Below are 24,381 nucleotides of genomic sequence, written 5' to 3'. Positions count from 1 at the left end.
AGTCTCGAGTATTGTGATTTGGAAAGTTGACTTTCGCAACAGACAAAAGAGCGGTTGAGAATTCTAGTAATCCTCTCACAAGGTATGTTTGTCTTTTATTTTCAAGTACAATAAAATCACGAGGACCTTTGTTGACCTTCCACTGTGGCTCTTGGAGTTTGTGAACATGCTAAGAATTTGATAATAGGCATTTTTGGTAAGCAGATGATCCTCTAAACATAAATAGCTCTCAAGTTATTTTAGGGCAATAGTTACGGAAGGGACAGGAAATGAGAGTTTGAGAGCAGTAATACACATTTCAGTAACATGGTAAGAGATGTGATCACTGTTAAGGGGTGACTCTGTGCCAGGCCCTGTGTGTGGGTACACACACTTGCACCAACATTCTTAGGAACCACTTCATCAAGGTATAGATATATATCAGAACATTTGCTCAGTGCAGATACGCAGTTCAGTGATTTGGGTATAAAATATAGACTTGTGCACCATCATCACAAGCCTGTTTTAGAACATCGCCATCACCCCGAGTTCCTCTCTGGTGCCTGGTTGTGATCCGTTTTCCCTCCTCTCCCAGCCCTGGACTGCTTTACTTTCTGTCTCTATGGACTCGCCTTTTCTGGATATTGCATGTAAAGAGAATCATACGCTATGTAGTCTTTGAGCCTGACTTGGCTTCTTTCACGTAAGCCCACGTTTTTTAGATCCACTCATGGAGTACCACGTGCCAGCCCTCCATCCATTTTTGTTACCAAAGCGTATTTTATTATATACTTATACAAATTTTTGTTTGTCTGTTCACAAATTGATGGGCATTTAGAATTTTTCCAGTTTGGGATTATTATGAATAATGCTGGTATGGCTATTTGCTCACGTGTCTCTGCTCATACATAAATTTTTAAAAAATTTTCTTTATTTATTTCCAGACAAGATCACAAGTAGGCAGAGGCAGGCAGAGAGAGAGAGAGGAGGAAGCAGGCTTCCCGCGGAGCAGAGAGCCCGATGTGGGGCTCGATCCCAGGACCCTGGGATCATGACCTGAGCTGAAGGCAGAGGCTTTATTTAACCCACTGAGCCACCCAGGCACCCCATCATACATAAAATTTTAATCATCCCCATTATTCTATGTTTTAGAACCATTATAATTTTTTTCTCCAGATAATGAACCTGAAGGTCAAAAAATTATGAAACTTGCCCAAGTTAATAAATGCAACAGGGGTAATATTTTGAAAAAAATACCAAGTTCACTTTCTTCCTTGGCACCTCCATAGAGTTTGCTGACTCCCAGCTTGCCCTGAGTCACTCATCCACTTCAGGTGGGAGGTGGCATAAGGAACATTAGAGCAGAAATGCAAAGGTAAAGAATAAGTTAATCAGCTGCTGACATTTAACATAAAATTTAGGGACAAGGCAGGAAGATTAAAAGCCAGGTTTTATTTATTTATTTTTTAAATTTAGATTCAATTAGCCAACTATAGTACATCACAAGTTTCAGATATAGCATTCAGTAATTCATCAGTTGCCTATAACACCCAGTGCTCATCACGTGTCCTCCTTAATGGCCATCACCCAGTTACCCCATCCCCGACCCACCTTCCTTCCAGCAACCCTCAGTTTGTCTCCTGGAGTTAAGTCTGTCATGGCTTGTCTCCTTCTCTGATGACTTCCCATTCCATTTTCCCTCCCTTCCCCTATAATCCTCTGCACTGTTTCTTGTATTCCACATGTGAGTGAAGCCCTATGATAATTGTCTTTCTCTGACTGACTTATTTAGGGAGAGAAAAGGGAAGGGGAGGGACGACTTATTTATTTTCTATTAGTTTTAGTATATCAAGAGGGCAACTTGGAAGGTTTAAGCCACAGTTTCTTTCACGGAGTGGGAAAGAAACCTGTTCCACCTGTTGGCTGGGCTATTTGTCATCCTGACCCAGGTTAGGATGAGGATATGGCACATTGTAATGAGGAGAATGGTAGGATCCTGCTCATCTGGCTAGAGACTTTGTGAGGAGAAGTGGCAAGAGAGACAGGGCTTGGCATGTGGGCCCTGACCTCTCCACTGTGGACTTTGGGTTGGACAGAGCAGGGGCGGTGGGGTTAGTTGAGGTGGTGGCCATGTCAGTGGCTTTGGACTCAAGGTGTGTTTGGGTTTCTGGGCAGAGATTGTCTCCAGGCTGACATGCTCCAAATTGGGGGACAGCCGTATCAAGAGAAGCTTGGCAACCCAGCATGGTTGGGCAGTGAGAAGGCCAAGTATAGCTACTAGTCACCTTCAGTGTCTTTGTGGTGTGGAGGGACCCTTAGAATTCCCGCCTACTCCCAAGAGTGCGCCCTGTCATCAGTGGTTTGGGGGACATCATGCTGTGTGATGGAGGGTATAGGTGGCCTTCCCACTTCTGGGTTCTGGATGGAGGATGTGAGTGGGACTCAGTAGCTTGAGCAAGAGCTGGGGTGAGAACCTCTCTGGGTTGTCATTGACAGAGACCAGACATGGATGCCTCAGGCACTGATTTCAGCAGTAGCATAACATTCAAGGGACAGAACTGGTAACAACTGTGAGGTCCCTAAGTGGCTGATTCATACCCAGAGTCAGCATGATACCAGGGTACTCTAGCCCCCATGGTGGGGCTCGAGTGATGGCTACGAGGTGCCATCAATTTGAGGAGGCACTTGCTTCTCCAATTTTACATAAATCCACCTCCCATATTCCTGGTCAACATCTTGGGAGGGAGGGGACATCTATGGTAGAAAATTTATATTGAAAGTGAGTGAACCTCACCTAAAGAATTTTCCAGTAGTGTGTGTATGTAGGTTTGCTGGAGTACACTGTATCTAGGGTTTGTCCTCTGTTTGTTTCCCACTCTGCAGGTCTTGTGTGAAAGAGCAGGTCTGTTAGGGAGATGGATAAAGAAATGCCATTTCCTTGGCACATGGCAGAGCAGTGTGAGCTAGTCATGGATCACTAGCGAGTCATGGGCTGGGATTGGCAACCACATTTGCTCGCTGCGTGCAGAAGGTAATAATAATAACTCACATGTTTTGAGAGCTTAGCATGTGCCACGTGTTCTAGGTGTTTTATCTGTATTAACCTACTGAATCTTCACACCACCCTGTGTGATTTTTGTTTTACAGAGGAAGAATTGGAGACAAAGAGAGGGACAGTATTCCCTGTAGGTCATACAGCACATGAAGGCTGGCGAGTCAAGTGCTCTGGCTGTGAACTCCTTCTTCAGAATCATTTGAACAAGAAGGCAGCCTACTTTGATGGTACCATCTCTTGCTGTGTAGCACTTCTCTCTTTGCCAGCAACTTTTACAAAATGGTCTTATTTTATCCTTGTGATAGCCTTAGTGGTTAAATGGGACAGGAGGCAAAGTTGTTGGTTTACATCTAAGGAAATCATGATGCCAAGAGCAATCTGAAAGTGCCAGAACCACTCTGACCATGGGGAATAGAACTCCAGCGGGTGTGCAGGGCTGCAGGGAGGCATGATGGAGGACCCTAAATGTCCTGTCAGAGAATCTGGTGGGGAAAGTTACATACAGATAAATCAGAGACCCAAAAGAAAAGAAAAGAAATGGAAGACATAGTTGAAGTTGACAATGTGTTTCATAATTAGTTCTCAATACGATTCTGTCTGGATCTTGAAAAAGAAAATAGAAAGCTGTGGAATGTGTCAGCTTTCTGGAAAGTCCCATGACCACATCCTTCTTGCCATCAATTCTCATTAAAGGTTGGTTGAATGTAAAGAAAATGCCAGTTTTGCTAATTACCAAAGATATTTAAAGAATCATCTCCATCATACAGTGTTAGATGAAGCAAATCAATGGCAGCACCGATTGATTAATTACCAGAGCCAACTTGAGGTAATCAGTCACAAATGTCATTTACTCAAAGGCACTCAATGGAGAAATGTTTTCTAAAATGTGGTATATGAGATGGTTTTAACTCCTACCCCAAATGCATTATTTTAACTTTAATAGAAATAATTTTTACTTTGTTAGAGGGATATTGATTTTCTATTTATGGGAACAGTATACTTGAATTAAAAATCGAGTTGTTTTAAAGAAAATTTTAAATAATAACATAGGTAGTGTACCAATATGGGAAAATCACAAAGATGGTATACTAATAACTAAGGTTTGGGAACACTGTATTAATGTCACAAAGATCAACCAGATATGTAGTAACTTAAAAGTGAAGAGAAGATATTTTTATTCACTTCCTGTACTACTTTCACCTTTTATTCAGGGTTTACTATATATCAGGCACCGAACCACATATTTTGTATTAGCTCCTTCTAGCTTATAGTGTTTGTCACCTGAAAGTCATTTTCTTCTTCCTTACAGAATTCGGATTTTGTTAGGATGGTAATGACTCCCAGCAAAAAGTCGACATTCCCAGGTTGCTTTGCAACCAGAACCATGTGACTGTTCTGATGGATGAACTATAAGTGAGAGTGCTGTGTGAACCTTTAAGACTGGGTGCTTAAGTGGAGCTAACTCATGTGGAAGAAGTGTCATTCACCCTTCCCTTTTCCTCTTTTCTGCAGCCTGGAATGCCTTTGTGATGGCCAGCCATCCAGTAGCCATCTTGGAACACGAGTCAAGTTTGAGGATGGAAGCAAAATGCTAAAATTGTGGGATTAGTGGACTCTGGTAACCATGGAGCTGTACCTTCTCTTGATTGTCTACTTCAGATCTCTTCTACTTGAGAGATAAAAGCTTCTGTCTTTGAAACTTTCACCATTTTGGGGGGCTTTGGCCAAAAAAGCCAAATTTAATACTAACTGATCAAAGATGAAATATCAGTTTGGAGTGCTTTTGGGTATCAGTAACAGTAAACAAAACTTATGGAAGCTTAAACATAGGGTTGAAGAATTATGTGGCTGTTGGATGATGCTATTCAGAGCCCAAGTTCTCTCCAGCCTTCTGTCCTTCCACCCTTAGCATGCTGGCCTTTATCCTCATGCCTGACACCTCATGGATGCAAGATGGCTGCTGTAGCTCCAGGCATTATGTCCACACAGCAGGGAAGAGATGGAAGAGTCAAAGTTTGCTCCTCACAAGGTGTTGTCTTTTTATTTGGAAAGGAAATTTCTTCCCAGAAGATTTCCCCTAACATCCCACTATTATAGAACTGTGCCTTCTATATCTATGGTGAGATCCATTCTTCTGAAACCAAGAGATCTCTGTCAGCTACTGAAATAAATTGGATTCTGTTACTAGGGAAGAAGGAAATGGGGAGAATGTGTGGCTAGGTCATGGACAGCGAGGAATCCAAGGCTGGGAGATGAAATGACATGCTCCTATTTTAGAGGAGCAGGTAGAAGGTAGGTTTTGAATGAACGTCAAATCCTGAAGCCTGGGATCTTAACCACTTTGGTAAAATGCTCTTGGAAGACCTTACACATCTTAGCTTCCCCTTCCTCAAGTTTCATTTTTACACTCTGTTAGGAATTTTATACAAAACGTTCTAGCTGAAATGGCCTGTAGAACTAGAGTGACCTAAGAGGCGCCTTCCAATTTGAACTTAAGAAGCAGCTCTGTCTAAAAGAAATTTTGAAATCATGAAAATGTTCTATGCTATGCTATTTAATATGGTAGCCACTAGCCATGGGTCTGGGGGTCTGAAATAGGGCATTCATGACTAAAGAACTGAATTATTTTATGCCATTATAATTAATGTAAATTAAAATAGCCACACATGACTAGTGGCTACGATACGGAACAGTGCAGTTCCAGAACCTCAAAATACTGGTTCCCAGAATACCGCCAGAGGTTAAGAATCAACAAAATTCCACTCCCTGAACAGATCCTTTTGTTTTGTTTTTAGGAAATTAAGGCCCACTGTTGCTTTGCATAAAGTGGTGGTAAAGGCCAGTATAGGTCATTATTTTATGAAAGAAGTTTGGTGTCGACATAGCCATGTTATCAACATCGATATAAAGGATTGGCCTGTGAAAATTATTGATTTATGGAGCTCCAAGTTTACTGACAGCAAGTCAGGCTTATTTTTCTGAAGTTACAGGAGGCCAGGTCTTTTGGCCTAACAGAAGACGAAAGCTGTAATAAGCAGGGCTGGCCCCCAGTGGCACAGGGTTAGCAGGGAGGAGTAGTGAGCCTCCCATTAGTTCCCATGCTGGACTGGTGGTACTATTTTAAGTTGCAGAAGCCTACAATGACTTTCTCCTGAGACAGTAATAAGTTTAAATCTTTAGTTTCCAGGACACAGTTTGCTTACATGCTTTATTATTTAATATTGAATCCAAGGAGATGACAATATGTTAAGATGTGTCCATCTGGCAGCAGCCCGGATGACTCAGACCTCTGAAAAGCAGGAAATGTTGTCTTTTGCATCTGTTCATTTGGTTCGGGAGGCAAAACCCTGCTAGCTGGATATTTTCGTTTCTTACTGTGAGATTATGGATCTGCAGACCTATATCAGAGAAATAAGACAAATCTGTTTTAATTTATTAGCCTTGCCCATGTTCCAAACCTGTCCCCTTCCAGTGACAACACTAGCAAGAGTCTGATGAGCGCAGAGTGCTGGGGGACTAGATCCATCTTGCTGTTCTCTGTGGGGGGTGGTGGTGGGGGAGAAGCCCGGGAATCTATCTTGGGAATCCTTACTCTCAGATTTTCTGACAACGCTCTGTAGCCTGACTGCCAAAATTGGCATTGGGAAAACCCCAGACAGCATCTAACTAGCGAAACTGTATTATTCTGGGCTTTGCTCGCTGTCCCTTAGGTTCACGGCACAGATTTTTTTCGCAGCACTTATGTTCGTTCTGCTTTGCTCTACCAGGCTTCCCACCGAGTGGGAAGTGTCCCATCGAGGACATGATTGGCTGAAGGGACTCGGAGCTTCTCGGTGCACCGTGATAAGTTGGCACAAGAAATGAGGACCTACAGAATGGAGCGTTACTCACCCCGGGTGTCAGGTTGGCTCGAGTTCTTCCATTCTGAATAGCATCGCAGGTGACCACTTCGATTGGCTTGTTGGCCCTTTCACCATTCCCTTGAGCTCTGCATCTTTCCTGTGCTGTTCCTCCCACCAGAGCAGGTTCTAAGTGCCATACTCAAAGCAGCCCTGTCTGCCTCTCAGGAGCCAAGGTGTGCACATCTGGGCCCCTTAATTTCTGCAGGGCTGCCCCATAGAAGTTCTCCGTTAGTCACGAGGCACACGTCTTTTTTGTCTGGCCTTAACATTCTATTCTTGATCACCGTGGTCTTATTTGGAAATCTCAGGATAAATGCGGTAAATCCCATCAGCTTTTCATGTCCCGTAATTGCAGGAACAGCCCCATTTCTGTGTGAATAAATCACTCAGAGCAAGGAAGAACGCACTAGTGCAGACTGAGCTCTCAACAGGAATGGGTGCCAATTTGCAAACATGGTCATTAAAAAAAAACAACACCACCTTATTGAAATATGTATGTTGACGTCCGGTATTACCATTTTGGCAAAAACCTTCATGCAATATGCAAGATCTTAGATGACAAGCAGTGCAGTAAGGGAGTTGTTAGTGATGTCTGTATTTAACAATAATAATGATTATTTAGTAAATCCAAAAACTAAAGTTGAAAAACTTTCTTTACCCTCCACCTTAAAATTAAGAAACAGATGGCCATCTGTAGCCATATATTTCTTGTTGTTGCAAGTAAATGCAGCCACAGGAGCTTATTTTATGCTAAAAGCCTCCATCTGCTAGATGTAATCTTTTCGTACCTGTGGAAAAATGAATAAAATAAGAAGGACCCGCTCGCTCCTGACCTTGACTCTCAGACAGATTATGCATCTAAGATTCTTTCCTTTCCTCCTTGACAGGTGTTAACTCTGAAATGATAGCACTGTAGACTTTTGACAGTTTCATCCTTTTACCTAAATGGGAGCAAATTTGGCTTAATAATATTTCTGGTTGGCATATGTTTCGCAGCTACACAGGGAGTGGATTTTCCTTTAATGAGCAATACGTTGTGTCCTCCACAGCATCTTTTCTTCTTGTAAAAATGCTCGAACATGCTTTGCCTCTCTGGTCTCTTTGCCAAGCATAAATGAGAAATCGTTATAAATAAAGTGGTCTTAAAAAAATCCTTCTATGTGTCATGGATCTGTGTATTCACTGGAGGGAAGGGGAAGTAGGAGAAACAGAACGCAGCACTGTGAATGTGCCCACTCATTTGTTCTCCTCCTCTTTTCGGCCCCGGCTCCAGCCCCAGATGGCTCCCCACCTCTCTTACTGCCTTCTATTCACTACCATCACCCCAACACTATTCTGCCAGGATTCTGTGTTTCCTTCCTAGTGGTTAAATTATATATATTATATGGCATGTGATATAGACAGAATTCATTGTCATTCAGGCATGTTGCTTCTGCTCCTACTTGGCTCTGTGGAAAGTTGGCGCTGGATTGGGACCTCACAGGCTGCACTCCTCATTTTATAAGAAAAAAGCCCTGAGGCCAGAAGAAGGGACTGACAGCCTAAAGCCAAGCCAGAACTGGACCCGGGCTCTTGTTTTCTTTGACACACTGCCTACACAAGGCAACAAGAGGAGTCTTAAGGTTTACATGGAAAACTAGGATGCCTGACTCCAAACCAGAGGATGTTTTTGAAGATTTTATTTATTTATATGAGAGACAGCATGTGAGTGGGGGGAGGGACTGAGGCAGAGAGAGAAGCAGACTCTCCACTGAGCAGGGAGCCTGACATGGGACTCAATTCTAGGACCTGGGATCATGACCTGAGCTAAAGGCAGACCTTCAACCGAATGAGCCCTCCAGGAGTCCCAGTGGAGGATTTTCCTGAAGTTCCTTGGTGTTGACCTTGGGCAAAGTAGGGTGCATAAAAGTGCTAGTTAAATATGAGGAGAAAACTAGGATTTAAGTTGCACTTCAAGATGGTTTATTGCAGAAGCATGGTGCTGCTCTATTTTTCAACGTAATCACTCCTAACCCCACATATTTATTCTAGTGATGGACAAGCTTTCTGTTCTTATGGAGGAAAAAACAATATATCAAAAAAAAATTAGATGGGGGAAAGAGAAGAGAAATCGTAGAGGCACTACGTGCTTGGAGACGGAAGACTTCCGACTGTGTCAAACACTGGCTATGTGGTCCCGAGCAGGTCACTTCCCCTAGCGAGGCCTGAGCAAGGTGTGGCCCTGGTCCAGCATTAGGATCATCACCTGGGAACTCGTCAGAAACGCAAATTCTCAGACCCCACTCAGACCTACTAATTGGAAGCTCTGGGGGTGGGGCTCAGAAATCTGTATTTCAACAAGCCCACCAGGGGTTCTGATCACGCTCCAGATAGAGAACAGGTGTGTCTCAGACGCCAAAACTCAGTCCTGCCAAAGAACCCAAACAGCCAGATCTTTCTATTCTCAGGGGTCACTTTCAAATGGCAAGCCCTGTCATTCCAAGATTCTACCTGGTTTTGTACATCATTCCCTGCATTTCTGTAACCATTTGATGCTCTCTGCACATAGAAAGCAAGTATCAGTTTACCTCTCAGAATGCAAGGGTCCCTTCCAGCAGCGGTCCCAGGTCGGAGCTCTGGCTTTCCATCCGGAGAGGCACATGCTGTGGTCTTGAGCATTCAGCACATGAATATTCTTTTTGGAAAATGAATGTTCCTGTTGGCTGTCAAGTCCTTTTTTAGTCCCTTTTCTGGTCTCCTTGTGATGGAGGCAGTATTGCCTGATAGGGGAAGCAGTGACTTTCCACTGGAGCTACACCACTTCCAACCTTGGGTAAGTAACTTTTTGTCTCAGTCTCTGTTTCTCTTTCTGCAAATAAGGAAACACACAGTATCTACTTTGTAACATTCTTGTGGGGAGTCCAGAGGTAAAGTTCCCTTAAATAGGCTGGGCAGAATAAGTTGCATGTTACTTCCCTAAGTCCTCTTGTCAGTATTTTGCAGCTCTCAAAAGAAAGTTGTGGGTTTTTTTTTTCTTTTGTAATAGACAATGTGTGAATGGCATGTAAATGTCAGGGAGAATGTAAAGTATTTGGCAAATTCTTTTCTCAGAAGTATCTTCCATATGCAACAATAGCCCTATGGTTAATGATCTCAAGGAGCATAAGGGGTCAGATAGGACTATTTCAAAAAGAAAAGGAGAACAGATTAGTGCAGCTAATCCTTCACGGAGTGTCCTGTCTCTAAATCTATTTCTCACCTTCTCACTGGGCTAAATCCTCACCCAGTTGTTTTGGATCACTTCCAACCTTCGCTGAGCTCTAATAGGCTTCTCAGTTTAGGTGGTTTTCCTGTTCTGTGCTTGAGCGACCCCCATAATTTCCCTTTTGGGTAGCCCTTGTTACTCTTGAAATAATTTACTCATTGTCTTTATCTGGCTGTAAACTCCAAGAGGGCCAGGACGGTGGTTGTTAATGCTGTGTCCTCATGGCTTAGCCATGGTTCAAGTGCAATAGCTCAGATTCCCTGCTCCCACCGCATGCTCAACCAGGTGCCTTGGCATACATGTATCCTGATGAGTTACAGGTGTGTTAAGTTACTGATTCCTTAGCCCTTGGTTGTGGGGGAGGGGGATTCAGGCAGGGATAAGGATTTGCCAGAGTCCCAGGACTAGTCTTCTCCCACCTCTAGTAGCTTCATCTGTTTACTCTAGTAAACAATTTACATCTGTGCTATGATGTTAAAAAGGGTGGGAAGTACTGCCCTGTATGTTGCAGGGATAGAAGAATAACTATGAAGATGGATCTTCTAAGCGACGAGAAGTTAGGCTTATCTATTGACCAATGTGATAGAATGAAAGGAATATGTGGGACCTATCACAGAACAGACACAAGGGCCACCAAAACTGTTCAAAGTTGCATCGATAACTTGATAGGCGAAAGAGACAACCCCTTAGGAGAGAGAATTCGGTTTCTCCCAAATAGGAAAGAACCAACTGGAGCCTGAGAAAGAAGCTTTTTCCAGGTAAGATCCGAGTCTGCTCTCCATCTCTGATTGCATCAAGAGTGAACTTCATATAGTCTGTTGAGACAGGCGGTTAGACAGTTTTATGGCATGGACATGAAGAATGTAGTCCTCAGGTCTGGGAGGCTTAAAAGACTCCAGGTCATTAGCAGGCAGTGTGACACCTGCCTGTTGCAGGGCTAGGCAGAGTTTTCCTATTACCTGTCACTGTGCAAAGTCCCTTATCAAATTCATGTCAGCAAAATGGCCAAGGAGCGTTGTTTGAGGGGAGGTGATTCTCATTTATTATGGCCAGTGAAAACAATGACAGAACACTGTTGCTCCACTTTTTGCTTTAGGAGTCCAAGTCAGAAAAAGGAATTGTGGAGTAATAAGTCATATTTCAGAGATTTAATATCCAAATAGAATTGAAGTGAAACAGGAAAACGGATTTCTAGTACCTCCTTCCCTACCATTCTCTACTTGTCTGACCCTATTTCTTCAACGCAAAACAGCCTTGAAGGGCCATATAGGTGCTAAATGGCTTTCCTCTTGTTTCTGAGTGTCTTCAGATGTCTCTGTTACATTCTGGAAGCTTGGGGGTAGCATACTTGATAAGATATATTAGACTTGGCTATTTAGGGTTTTAAATATTTGTGTTTCGGTGTCTGTTTGGTATTGGTAGAAACCAGAGTTTGGCTAAAGCCTATTTGGTGGTGATGTAAATCATAAAATAACACGTGATGAGCAAGACCCCGAACATATTCCATAGGAGAAAATGTCTTCCCTTTCCTCTGGTGGGTTCTATGGTAATTGGTGGGGGTGGCAGCAGTGAGGTTTGGAGGCAATCAGGAGACACCATATCTTGCTGGGACTTGGAAAAAATGTGTGAGATTATTCCTCTAGTGATTTGGCTACCATGTACCCCATTAAAATTCCTAGAGGTTTTTTTTTTTTTTTTTAGTTCAAAGGGTTTGTCTCCTTTGGGTTGACTTGAGGGGCCACAGCTATGGCAGAAAACGGATTCCGGATCTCTTAGCAGCAGTAGCAACCAAAATGAGTGGATTAGGGATGGAACTGTAAACCCAACATGATCTCCTGTTGTTGCTCCTGTGAGTCAGGTGCCAAACCACAGCGTTCTTAGCCATTTTCCCCTCCCCTTCTCCCTTCCTGTGGAAATGCGTGCTTGCTGGTGCAGAGTAACAAAATAATGAGGACAGCTGCCCATCATCACCTTGCGGCGGGTCACAGGAAAGGTGAATCTGCAACATATAGATAAAACCTTTCTGGGGGGGAACTTAATGGCGGCTGAAGTGTAATAAATAAAACACAAGGAGCAGTCGGAAAGCATTACTTCCGGGGGGAAAAGAACCCCAACAAACTTGAATGTGAGAATAAAATGAAAATGTCTTTCCAGAATGAGAGAAAGCAAAGCAATTCAGAGAAAAAGTGACCAAGGCAGAACTGAGCTGGCACTTAATAAATTCTTGTTATTATATCTCACTTGATTTTTCTTAGAGCTCCAAGTGCTTTCAGAGGATCTGTCTGAAATTGTTGGTTAAGCAGTCTTTACAAGTAAGTTCCTTATTTTAACTCCGTGGGGTCCTAAGCCACACGCAAGGTAGACAAGGGGGAGAATTATTAATAATACTCTGCAAGCCAAGTTGCTAAACTTGTTTCCCTTAGGTTTGCTTTTACGAAGTCTGTGGCTCCAGCTGGGGATGGAGAAGGGGTAAGACTGGGGCAGATGGTCTCCTGATTCTTGTCCATTCGTCCGGGGACCCTTCCTTCTCTTTATTCTTAATATGGTCCCTTCTACCATGAAGGACTGAAATAATAGTACCACTCACTACACAGATTCATTTTGGTGAATAGTGAGTGTAACAGTGAGGATGTATCACCCAGAAAATATATTCTTGTGTCTTTGTCGGTGCCCCTCTCAACAAACTTACTGAATTGTAGTTTGTTTTTATACATTCATTCATTTATTTTTAAAGATTTTATTTATCTATTTGACAGAGAGAGAGAGACAGCGAGAGAGGGAACACAAGCAGGGGAAGTGGTGAGGGGGGAGAAGCAGGCTTCCTGCCAAGCCCAGAGGCCAATGCGGGGCTGGATCCCAGGATTCTGAGATCATGACCTGAGCCGAAGGCAGACACTTAATGATTGAGCCACCCAGGAGCTCCTGAATTGTAGTTTTAATCCCTGTGTTGAGGTTTAACGATGGAGGAATCTGGTGGTCTGCATTTTACGGGAGCACTGGAAGTCTTCCTAATGCAGGTGGTCTAGGAACTCTACTTGGAGACCCATAGGCATTGGTCTGTGTCTGTGTTAGGCTCTGATATTAGGTAAACATAGTTTGGATCTCTGTCCTGCCACCTTCTGAGCTTGGGCAAATTACTTGCTTCCTCTGTCCTTATTTCCACCATTGTGAAAAGGGGGAACTTCTAGTATTTATTCCACAGAGTATTTAATGAAATGATGCACAAAAAAATTTTAACGTAGTGTGATACAGAGTAAGCCTTCAACAAGTATTAGTTGTCATATTTATTGTCATCAATGAGCCTGATGATCTTTTTTAGACTTTTGGATATAAAGAAGGAAAGGCAACATGAACTATTTTAGGAAATGGAGAATGTTTTGGCCAATGTAATAAAGATTCTCTGCTTGACCAAGGTTTAGTTGGGCTCCTTTACCTTCTCATAGGCCTGTCTGTGCCCTTCCTTGTAAAACCCAGTGTTCATAAAAAACAAAACAAAACAAAACAAAACACCTAAGTAAGTTTATCAAGAGTCCCCGTTCTGATCAGTCCCGATATCTAATGGGGCTCCCCAACCTCTACTGTCTCCCCCCTCCCCCCAGGTGATATCTGCTGATCCTGGCATGTCTTAGTAAAGATCTTGTTAGGTTGATTCAGCTAGATGTTCCAACCCTTGACGTTTTCTCTAGGTATTTTTCCATCCACTAACCCCTACCCTGCTCCTTGGCTAGAAATTTCTACTTGTCCATGCTTTATTCAGAAATGGCCCCAGTCCTATATTGAGGTCTCTTGTCCCCTACTCTAATAGTCCTGGATAAGATATTTTTACTCCTCTAACCACTGTTGAGTTCTCTTTTTTTCCCTGGTATAGATTGTGGAAGTGGCAGGTATAGAGGGACCCTGGTGACTAGATAGGGGGACATGGGCTCTAAGTTCTTACTTCTCCTTTAATACCTTTTGTGTGTCATTATCTTGCTTCTATTCTAGATAAGGTTCTTCCCCATGCAGGAGACAGTGTGCCTTCAGATAGCTCTAGGTTTTTATTTTCCTAACTTGCAGTGGGGTGTGGGGGTGGGTGTTGGGGGAACTTTCCTACCAGCTCTAGCCAGAAAGACTGGTGGGAGGACTAATTGGCTCAGCTGAAACCATCTACCTATCCTCATACCACAAGCAATTGTACCTGGATCACGGCTATACCCGTGTCAGAAGGTGGGGAGGACGGGGTACTCATGCTGGGCCAAGACCCCTAGCCCCTCACCACCTATTTCTTCTGCTTTTCTGCGTCCCTTCAATTTTGCATCTCTGATACAGACACAGCCCAAGCTCCCCCCCACCAAGCACCCCATCAGAACTGGGTACACAGTAGGATCTAAACCAGTATGGCCCCTGCCTCCATGGAACTTCCACTCTAGTACAGTAGTGAACTTCCAGAGTGAAGAGATAAAACACAAGGGTGATTCCAGTCTTGGCTCTCTTGCGATAGTGGCAACTGAGGAGATGGTATAGTAAAGCAAGGAAGAGGGTCATCCCGAAATGAAAGTGGAAAAAATGACCTCAGAGGAGGTGCAAATGTGCACCAGGCATCCAAACCCTGAGATACTTAGAGATATTTAGAATAATGAGATATTTAGAATATTTAGAATAATGCTGACTTCCCCACTTCATCATGAATGAGGAATCTCTTCTACCAAGGAAAGCACGGGTCCAGGTAGGTCTGACTTAGCTTATCAGATTGCTTTGCAGAATTTGCTCAGACATCCAGGGCTCAAATTCCTTCCTTCTGTATTAAAAGGGATGAGTTTACTTCCATTGTTCCAGAGAGAGAGTCCGATCAGTAATACTAGTTAGCGTTACGGAGTTCTGACTGTCGTAGCTGCTTAAATGTTCCTTTAATCTTCTCAACACCCTCACAATAAGGTATGTATTGTTTGTTATCATCCTTACATAGACAAGGAGACTAGCACACAGAGGCCGAGGGACCATAGCATTTATTGAATGCACAGACATGTGCGGTTCATTGCTAAGTGGTTCTCACAATGTTACTTCACTGAATCCTCTTAGTAAGAGGAGGATACTATTTTTATACCAAGCTTAGAGAGGCACTGAGCCTTGGACAAGTTAAGAACTTGGAGTTCTATAATGAGTACGTATCAGTCTGGTCTTGGACCCAGGATATCTGACTGGATTTTGTTCTCTTAACCACAGAGCTCAGCTTGGATTTCCAGATTAGCTTGCTGACAGAGGTCTTTGTACACACTACGTCCGTTGTCCTTAATGTTCTCTCGAAGGAGGAGACGACTGGGTGGTTCATTCAGTTGAGCATCTGAGTCTTGGTTTTGGCTCAGGTTGTGATCTCAGCCGACTGTGGAGCGTGCTTAAGATTCTCTCTTTCTCCCTCTGCCCCACACACTTGTGCTCTCTCTCTCTCAAATCATTAAATAAATCTTAAAAAAAAAAAAACAGCTTAAAAATTCTCATGGAAGGAGAATGATTTGTCCTTATCTTATCTGTCCTTATCTTTATCTTATTGGAGAAAGAGTGCTTTCTAGGCCTTTCCTCACTTCTTATTATTCTTGTTCTGCAAACTGAAGTTACCCTGAGCTGCCCACATAGAAGTGACTGCAAATATAGCACTTTAAACAATTGGTTTTATATTCAATATTAAAAAAAAAAAAAAAACAAGTGGTCCCTAGCCTGTGTACCAGGAACTGTTCTAGGCAATGAGCATTCCAAGAAGGTTCCCTTTAATTTCACCCTGGTGGTTTCCTTCACAGCACTGATGACCACCTGTAATGTTCCCTCTGCTGGTTTATCAGTCCTCCGATTGGAACATAAGCCCCACGAGATAGAGCCATTCTTTGTTGCGATAACTTCTGTGTGCCCAGAATTTAGGTCAATGCTAGATGTGCTGTAGGTGCTTATTAAATACTTTTTGAATGAATAAATGAACAAGTGATTCAAAGACCAAATAAGCTCGTCATAAGTGTACTGGGTGGTAAGTTGGTTTTTCATGTGTGCGTGTGTGTGTGTGTGTGTGTGTGTGTGTATGTATAAGTTCGATAATTTTTTTTTAAGAAAATTTTTTTTTGAGAGAGAGAGAGAGTAAGGAGTATATGGTTGGGGTGGGAGTGGATCAGGGAGAGAGAGAGAGAGAGAGAGAGAATCTCAAGCAGGCTCCATACCCAGCATGGAGCCCAGTGTGGGTCTTAACATGGGGCTTGATCTCAGTATCCTGTGGTCTCAGTATCCTTGATTTCCTAAGCTGAAATCAAGAGTTGGTCTCTTAACTGACTGAGCCACCCAGATGCCCCAATTTAATTTAAAAATTTAAAAAGATTTAATTTATTTATTTGATATAAAGAGAGATCACAAGTAGGCAGAGAGGCAGGCAGAGAAAGAGGGGGAAGCAGGCTCCTTGCTGAGCAGAGAGCCTGACATGGGGCTGATCCCAGGGTCCTGAGATCATGACCTGAGCTGAAGGCAGAGGCTTTAACCCACTGAGCCACCCAGGTGTCCCTTAATTTTTTTTTTTAACCACCACTTCCTCCATTACCCTTTGTGAATTTCATCCACCCCTTACTTCTGACCATGAAGCAGCTGAGCTCAGACCAGAAGATGAACATTTAGCCTGGGATTTTGGAAACTGATGCCATGGCAGCAGAGGGAACCAGCATTAATCAGAAGTTATGTCTATGAAGTCACTGAACAAGGGGCCTCTGTATAGTTTCCTTTTAACCAGGGCTCCAAAATCCCTCCAGTGCTGGAAAAACATGATTCCTTTATTTGGGTGTAACTGACCATCAGGTGTCAGGCACAGATCACTGTTCAGAAAAGCAGCGGCCTGACTCTGGTGATGTTAAATGGGGAGTTAGAAGAATTTTAAAGAATTTAGAGAATCTCCAAACAGCCTGGACTCCAAGCCTGTTTATTGTCTTGCTGAAGCCTGGCAAAGATTTCTCCTGCTTTGGAACAAAAAGCTCAGAGGCTGCCATAGACTTGGGAGTAAGGGGGAAAAAATCAAAATGTCTTGGTTAAATAGTTAAAAATTATCACTGAGTACTGTTGAGGACATGTTCTTTATCACAGGCAAAAAAGTTCTGTTTAAGTTTGTAAGCCAAGGAAATTTCCATTGTTGTTCACCCGGGAAGAACGCAGAATGTGTGGGAATCCCAGGGAGGAGGTCAGCAGCACTTCCCCATGAGGGGCCAGGTAGTGATTATTTGAGGTTTTGTGGCTCATGCGGTCACACTATTCAGTTCTGCTGTTGCAGTGTAAAAGCAGCCGAAGATAGCCGGGAAGGAAGCCGCGTGGCTGGGTTCCAATAAAACTTTATTGCAAAAACAGGTGTCCACCTCTGCCCTAGGTGGTGTTTGGCATTTAACTTAAAATTCTAGAACCTGGAAACCTAACTCCCCCCTCCCATTACCATACACACACTGGAAATAGACTATTTCGAAGTGGTAAATATACCTTGTTGGAAGCCCCAGTTTGGGTTTTATAGATCTTTGCACACTCAAGCTACTTGAATCAGTGTTGCATGAGCATGTCTGAAGAATTAGGTTTAGCTTAAACTTCAAGAACTTAAAAACAAACAAACAAACAAACAAACAAAAAAACCCCACACATATAAACCCAACCTTCAATCCTATCCTACCCCCTCTCAGAAGCCAACTTAGAGTTCTCACTATTGAAAGATGCAGACCTCGGGGGCACCTGGGTGGCTCAGTGGGTTAAAGCCTCTGCCTTCGGCTCAGGTCATGATCCCAGGGTCCTGGGATCTAGCCCCGCATCAGGCTCTCTGCTCAGCAGGGAGCCTGCTTCCTCCTCTCCCTCTCTGCCTCTCTGCCTACTTGTAATCTCTGTCTGTCAAATAAAATAAATAAAATCTTAAAAAAAAAAAAAAAAAGAAAGATGCAGACCTCAGCTACAAAGACCCAAGATCAAAGCTTGGAAGTAAATTCCCTTCAGAAAGGGCTCAGAGCTGCATTAAAAATTACGGAGCTTTGTCCACATCACCCTCCCAGAAGAACTCACTGGCCCAATGCCACCTTACCCCAGAGGCCAGCCTGGCCTTGGGCCATCCATCTCAGCTTGCTAAAGCCAGGCTCCACAAATCTCATGGCTTCTCATTGACTTTCTGTCAGGGTGAGGTAACCAAAGCTCTTCTTTAAGCTGAGAGGTGTGACATGCAGCTCGTTTCTGCCCATCTTCTAGAATGGGACCTGGCCAGTCAAAAGTGCCCAAGAGGGCATGTGCCTGGAGAGGATAAGCCTATGTGGCATCCCTTCTGTGCTCCAGGCACTGTGCTAGGCTCTCAGGAACACCAGGTGGATCAGACACATTTGGAATCGTCCAGCCTTGAGGGGTGCATGGAATTCTACACTATAAATCCCGGAGAAGAGTGGGCGGTACATCTGCCCTTGTGTCAGTTGATCGTAGGAAGCCTTGGCGCTAGCTCCATGTCCATTGGCCCATGCTACATTAGCTACAGCCCAAAAGGACTTAAACAAAGAGCAGATTTAATTGAATAAAATATGTCATTGGCTTCTTCCCTGCTGCTTCCCTTGCTTTTCCTCAGTGACTTCCACGGGTCCCATTTTGTTCATTATAGCTGGTTAGAGGCTCTCTTCTCAGGAGGAGGTATGAGTCAGTACTCATAAAAGCATGGCTCCTCCATTCTTATTCCTGGAGAGACCCCATTCTCTCCTTGCTCGAACATACTTTCTCTATAGTCTGACATCAGTCAGGGGCGGCAGTGGGCTACTTTCTTTGAGCAAGTGACCGTTTCAGTGCCAACTTCCACCTCCTCAGCCTTGAGGTGAAGTTTTTAAGTAGGTCTTTTTACCTTATAGGTTATTTTATTGGTCTCATCTAATCTTTATAAAACAAAGCCACACCTTGTCCATTTAAATGGATGCATTGATCAAGTTCTATTTGAACATGCACCATGGCCCATCGGGTTGGAAATTTTGATAAGGCGGTATATCTGCTCTAGATGGCATTGCATCTGCTGTTCCCAGATTGTCCCAATCCCTACAATATTTCGATGAGGACATTTATAAGGACCCTACTAGGCTAATCTTTGCCTTTAGTCTGAAATGGCTCCTAAGGACCAAACAGTGACAGAGAAGTGTCCTTCTCCAATGACTCTGGTCACCTGAGCACGCGAAGCCCGCATATAGTGGTGTTCCCGGCACTCTGTGTTCCCCCAGTGCCTGTATGTGTCCTGTTTTCTATCAGTCCTTGTTCACCTCTGTTTCCTCCTTGTACTGTGAACTCTGTGAAGGCAGGGCCATGTCTCCTTTGTTCACTTAGTAGGTATGTTTCTGTGTAGCTCAGCACTAAATCTCAAGTTAGTAGTTCATCCATAAGCTCAATGTTCAGCCTGTGCTGACCCTGGAATTCATGGTGTGGGTACTGGCTTTCCTTCGTTCTGGCTCTGGGCTCAAAAATCAAAACCTACAAACACTAGTAATTGTTCATCTATTAAACACTGAGGTGCTAGAGATTCAACAGTGATGAGATGAAATCCCCGTTTTCACAGCTGAGTGCCACACTACCCTATCTTGGTAAGGCAAAATGCCGTATTACTTAAGGATGAAGGTTGTGTTGTCATCCTGAGTTCAAATCCCTTCTATACAAATGACTAGCTCTTTGACCTTGGGCAGGTCCCCCAATGCATCTGTGGCTCACTTTTCTAATCTATACAAATGTGATAATGACAGTAACTCTCTTAGGGCTGTGGTTAGGGTCACATAGAGAAATATACATGAATTGCTAACGCAATGCTTGCCCAAAAGTAAGTGCATTTAAGATGTTTAAGAGATTATTCAGACTTGCAAAAAGATAACTGCTTGTTCCTTCAACGTTCTGTTGGAGAACAGTTGAACTAGCTCACCCAAGGATCGTGTATTTCTAGGGTATGTACCTTTGTTTATTATGGGCCAGATCCTGTGCTATTATGTAGTAATATGTGGATCAAGGTTCAAATAATTCCTGTCCACTCATGGTGAGGAGCTCAAAGGTTACAGATTTATTGCTCCATAGGATTCCAACCTAGGAAATGTAAAAAACATAGTTGGGCATGTTTCTTATCTGTATGAATCTCTTTTTTCCTCAGATGCTCTTTGAACCATCCAGCTGCTTTCCTCCTTAACGAGTTAAGTTGTTGGCATATATGTTCATTCTATATTTATATGGGGAGGTAATATTTTTAACTTCTTGAAATTATACTTTGAGAAATGTCATCTATTATGTGGGGAGGTTCTGATCACTTCTTTCAAAGGCAGATGATTTAGTGGAAAGAGCATTGAGCTACTTGTCCAGAAGACCTAGGTGTAAAGATGAGCTTAACTTTTTAGTTTTCCTGGTTGAGTAATTCACCCTCAGTTTCTGTATCCATGAATTGGGAAATAGATGTCCCAGGTTCCTGGGAAGTTGTGTAAACTTCCAGTGTATCCTGCTGGAGTTGTCTCGGACTGTGGCTGGGCAAAACGATCTAATTACTCAGACAAATTCCTCTTCTCATCGAGGGCTGAACATAGGGCCTCAAGGAGGGTCTGCTGTCACGTTACCTTCCATGCAATGCATCACCTCATTCTCTGTGCCTCTTGTCTCTACTCCAAAGGGAAATCATAAAACTAACATGAGCTGCGTTCATACCGCAAAGCTCGTGTGCAAAGGATTTTCTGTATTATTACAGGTAATAAAAGTGCTACCACATCCTACACTCGCTGCTCAGGCTTTACCTACTTTCCATGTCTCATCTCATTTCACAGTTGCCGGACTACAAGAGATCAGCATTCACCTGTCCATTTTACAGAAAAGGAAACCAAGACTCAGCGCTGAGCTGACCTGCCTTTCCACACTCAGCTAAGCAATCAGCTACAACCTGGCTTCCAATGCCTGCTGCATCCAGAGTATTTTCTCTCATTTGTGGAACGCTCAGGCTGCACAAGGTACCGCGGGGAGCATGTGGATGGGGCAAGGTGAGTAGGGGAAGACCTTCTCTGGAAGGATCCCCCTCTTTTGGATGTGGAAGATGAAGACAGAAACCATCCCCTTTTCATCGGCTGCCGTGTGCAAGGCAGGCAGCAACATGATCTCATTTACTCCTCACCACAAACTAGCAAGGTGGGTGACAACATTTCTGTTGCATGGGTGACACAACTGGTTCCAGAAGACGAAGTAACTTGCCGCAGGTAAGCCAGCTGTCATGAGTCCAGCTTCCGTGTGTGCATTCTATCCTTTAGAGCCCTGGCTCCCCAGACCAGAATTAGATGCGAAAGGATACCTAAAACAGCAAAGGGTAGCAACGTTCAGTATTGTATGAAAGGTTACCAGCGCCCAGAATGCTTGACGAGCACTGCATGCATTGCTGGGAAACTGGGCAGTCGATTCAGTAAATGTTTAAAAAGTATCTTCTGTTTGCCACATCCTGAGTGAGGGTTTGGGGCCAGGGTGATGATGTGACCCCTGAGCCCGAGCAGCCCATGATCCAGATTGAGGGACAGATGAGTTAATAGGCGATTGGAACACAGCATGGTCAGTGGTAGGCTGGAGGGTGTGACATGTAGCCTTAACCAGGTGAGGTGGGGGTGTGAGCGAAGACCCCCCCACAGTGCTGTGCCCCCAAACAACTCCCCTTACTGCCATTGAGAAAGTGTGTTTTTGTGATTGGCCTTGGCTCTGATTTTTTTCAGAGCGCACCATCCACTTCAGGAAACCTTTTGTATTTGACTTGAACACACTGTCCCTTAGTGAGTGGATTTCCTTCTAAATCCTATTTTCTGGGACAAATTTGAAAATTAATTCTCACTGCAGACCAGTGGTGAGCTGAAGGGGCTCAAGAAGGTTCTGAGAATTCAGGGTTAATATGCCTTAGGATGGGAAAAAACTACAGTGGATAATGTGAACATTTGTATCCTATGTACACGAATGACTGCAAGTTAAAAAAAAAAAATACTTGCTGGACCCTTCCTTGATCCCAGGTGTGCCCTCTAGCTGGGTGGCCTCTAGCCATTTGCGTGTGTAGATTTGAAGGGCCTCTTCAGGCTGCCATGTTTATGAAACCTACAAAAGAAACTACCTTAACATTTCTCTCCATCCTATCTGTAAGAAGCAAAAGAGTTGAAAGGACACATCTCCTTCCCTTCTTGGAAGGCAGCTATTGTTACCACGTGTTTCCTTGTACGCCTTTATGCATCCTTTTAGAGCTACTATATGAATAGGCATGCATGTAAGTATGTGTATATACGTGTTCACACATGAATCTCTGTAGAAGTAGGAACACAATCTGATTTAGGTTTTTACATGAATGGTTGGTAGCATGCGGCAGGAAACCTTGTACCTTGCTCTTTTTTCCTGTTGAACAGTACGTGCTGGAGATTATCTGTTCTGTCATAGTAGTTGCGGACATTCCTCATCCATTTTAATGGCTTATTACTATTGCATGGGCATGTTTGAACGGTGTTTTTGATGGACATTTCCAATGTTCTTGGGTTTTGGCTATTGCAAAAGACACTGCAATGAGTAAAGCTGTGCCCATAAGTTTGTCCATGCACACATATATCTTTTGGATAAATTGTTAAAAGTGGAATTTCCAAATGAAACGTTCACTTTTAGATAGGGCTAGACAATTCCCAGTTGCCCTCCAGAAAGATGGCACTGATGTAAACTCCTATCAACAACGTGGGAAGGTGTCGGTTTCCTCGTGTATCATTGAGTTTTGATCAGTTGATGGAAACATGGGTGTTTTGTCTGAAAAATTAGGTGCAGGTTAGACTCAAGAGATTATGAGCTGATTGACATGAAAAATCACCTGATCAGGATGAAGCATTTGAAGTTCAATGATTTAGGGCTGGAAACCTGTCTGCCTCTTTTGGCTTCCAGACATGAATGCTCTTTTTTTTTTTTTTTTTTTTAAAGATTTTTATTTATTTATTTGACAGACAGAAATCACAAGTAGGCAGAGAGGCAGGCAGAAAGCCCAACACAGTGCCGGATCCCAGAACCCTGGGACCATGACCCGAGCCGAAGGCAGACGCCCCAACCCACTGAGCCACCCAGGCGCCCCATAAATGCTCCTTTTTTATGTCCCTGCAATACAAGGATGCAGGATGACCGGTTTCTTTTTGTGATTGTTAATGACAACCGAAATACCTCATAGCCTGTGTTTCTGGCAAGGATCTGGCTCAATTCTCCTGAGTTACTTTTTGTTTCTTCAAAGATCATCTCCCCTTTCTGTACTGGGCATGGCCACTTCATGTTGTGGCTCTCTCCATGTCCACACACTGTTCCTTGTGGGTCTTGAACGGGTGACCTTATCACTCCAAGAGGCAAACATACAGCGTACCGATCTGCCAAGCTCAATATCCTTTTGCTTAAATGTTAGGTGGATTTATGTTATTGCTCTGGGAAGCAGTGATCCGGGGAGGAATTAGTGTTCTGAGAGGACTCCGGTCTTGTTAAAATGGCAACAGGAGGATGCAGGCACTCACTTGCCCAAAGCCATAGACCATGGTCTAATTCAGTCTTTCTACTTTACTCCCCTCCTCAACTCATTCAGTTATTTGAATCTTGTCTACATCTATGCTTCTGAGGTACCGGGGTCCCGTGAGGGAAGCCTGGGTATAGTGATTCTCAGTGGGACAAGGAAAAGCCACACACAAGATGTTCTTTGATCTGGGCTCCCATGCTGTTGGCGGTGTTGGAGGTGGTCAGGATGGGGCCCTTTTGATGAGAGCTTTTCCTCCTAGAGATTCCTGAAAGGCACATCAAAAGTAGATCAGTCAGTGTTACCTGTGAGTTAAATCAATTTCTAGTAACAACTATCATAACCCAAACGCTTTCCTTTACTGGTAAGCTTTTTGCTCTGCTTGGTAGGTGTGTCCTTAAATGGCTACAACCAACTTAAAATTAGGGAGGTGGAGGTGGTGTTTTCGGTGAGAAGGCTAATGAAATTGGGACTGAGAGGTTTGGTCGTGTTGTAGCTCTGCTACCCCGCTAGATGTGAGTTTGGACACCTGGCTTAATCTACTAAGGTTTCCCTTTATTCTTCTATTCTCTACAGTGATACCTGTTTATCTTAATCAGAAGATTACAAGATGGGAAAACTGAGTTACTACTTGCTAATTTTGAGCTGGAAAGTTTATTCTTCATTGGCAGTGTGTACTAGATAATTAATTGACCTACACCACGTTATT

The 24,381-nt window shown here is 43.5% G+C and overlaps 1 long non-coding RNA gene across 1 annotated transcript in view; it reads left to right on the top strand.

The window, feature by feature from the left end:
• The window catches only part of LOC309861830, a 159,408-nt gene extending 152,941 nt beyond the window's left edge, over nucleotides 1-6,467 (top strand). The window contains exons 4-5 of the long non-coding RNA XR_014310224.1: nucleotides 3,127-3,261; nucleotides 4,547-6,467. This is a non-coding gene — a long non-coding RNA (uncharacterized lncRNA). The remainder of the gene's footprint in view (nucleotides 1-3,126; nucleotides 3,262-4,546) is intronic.
• Nucleotides 6,468-24,381: the final 17,914 nt, after the last annotated feature.

The sequence above is a fragment of the Mustela nivalis genome (assembly GCF_964662115.1).
Source record: "Mustela nivalis genome assembly, chromosome: 3".
Classification (NCBI taxonomy): domain Eukaryota; kingdom Metazoa; phylum Chordata; class Mammalia; order Carnivora; family Mustelidae; genus Mustela; species Mustela nivalis.
Note: the sequence above shows the minus strand (reverse complement) of the source record. Positions and strands in the feature narration are given on the sequence as shown.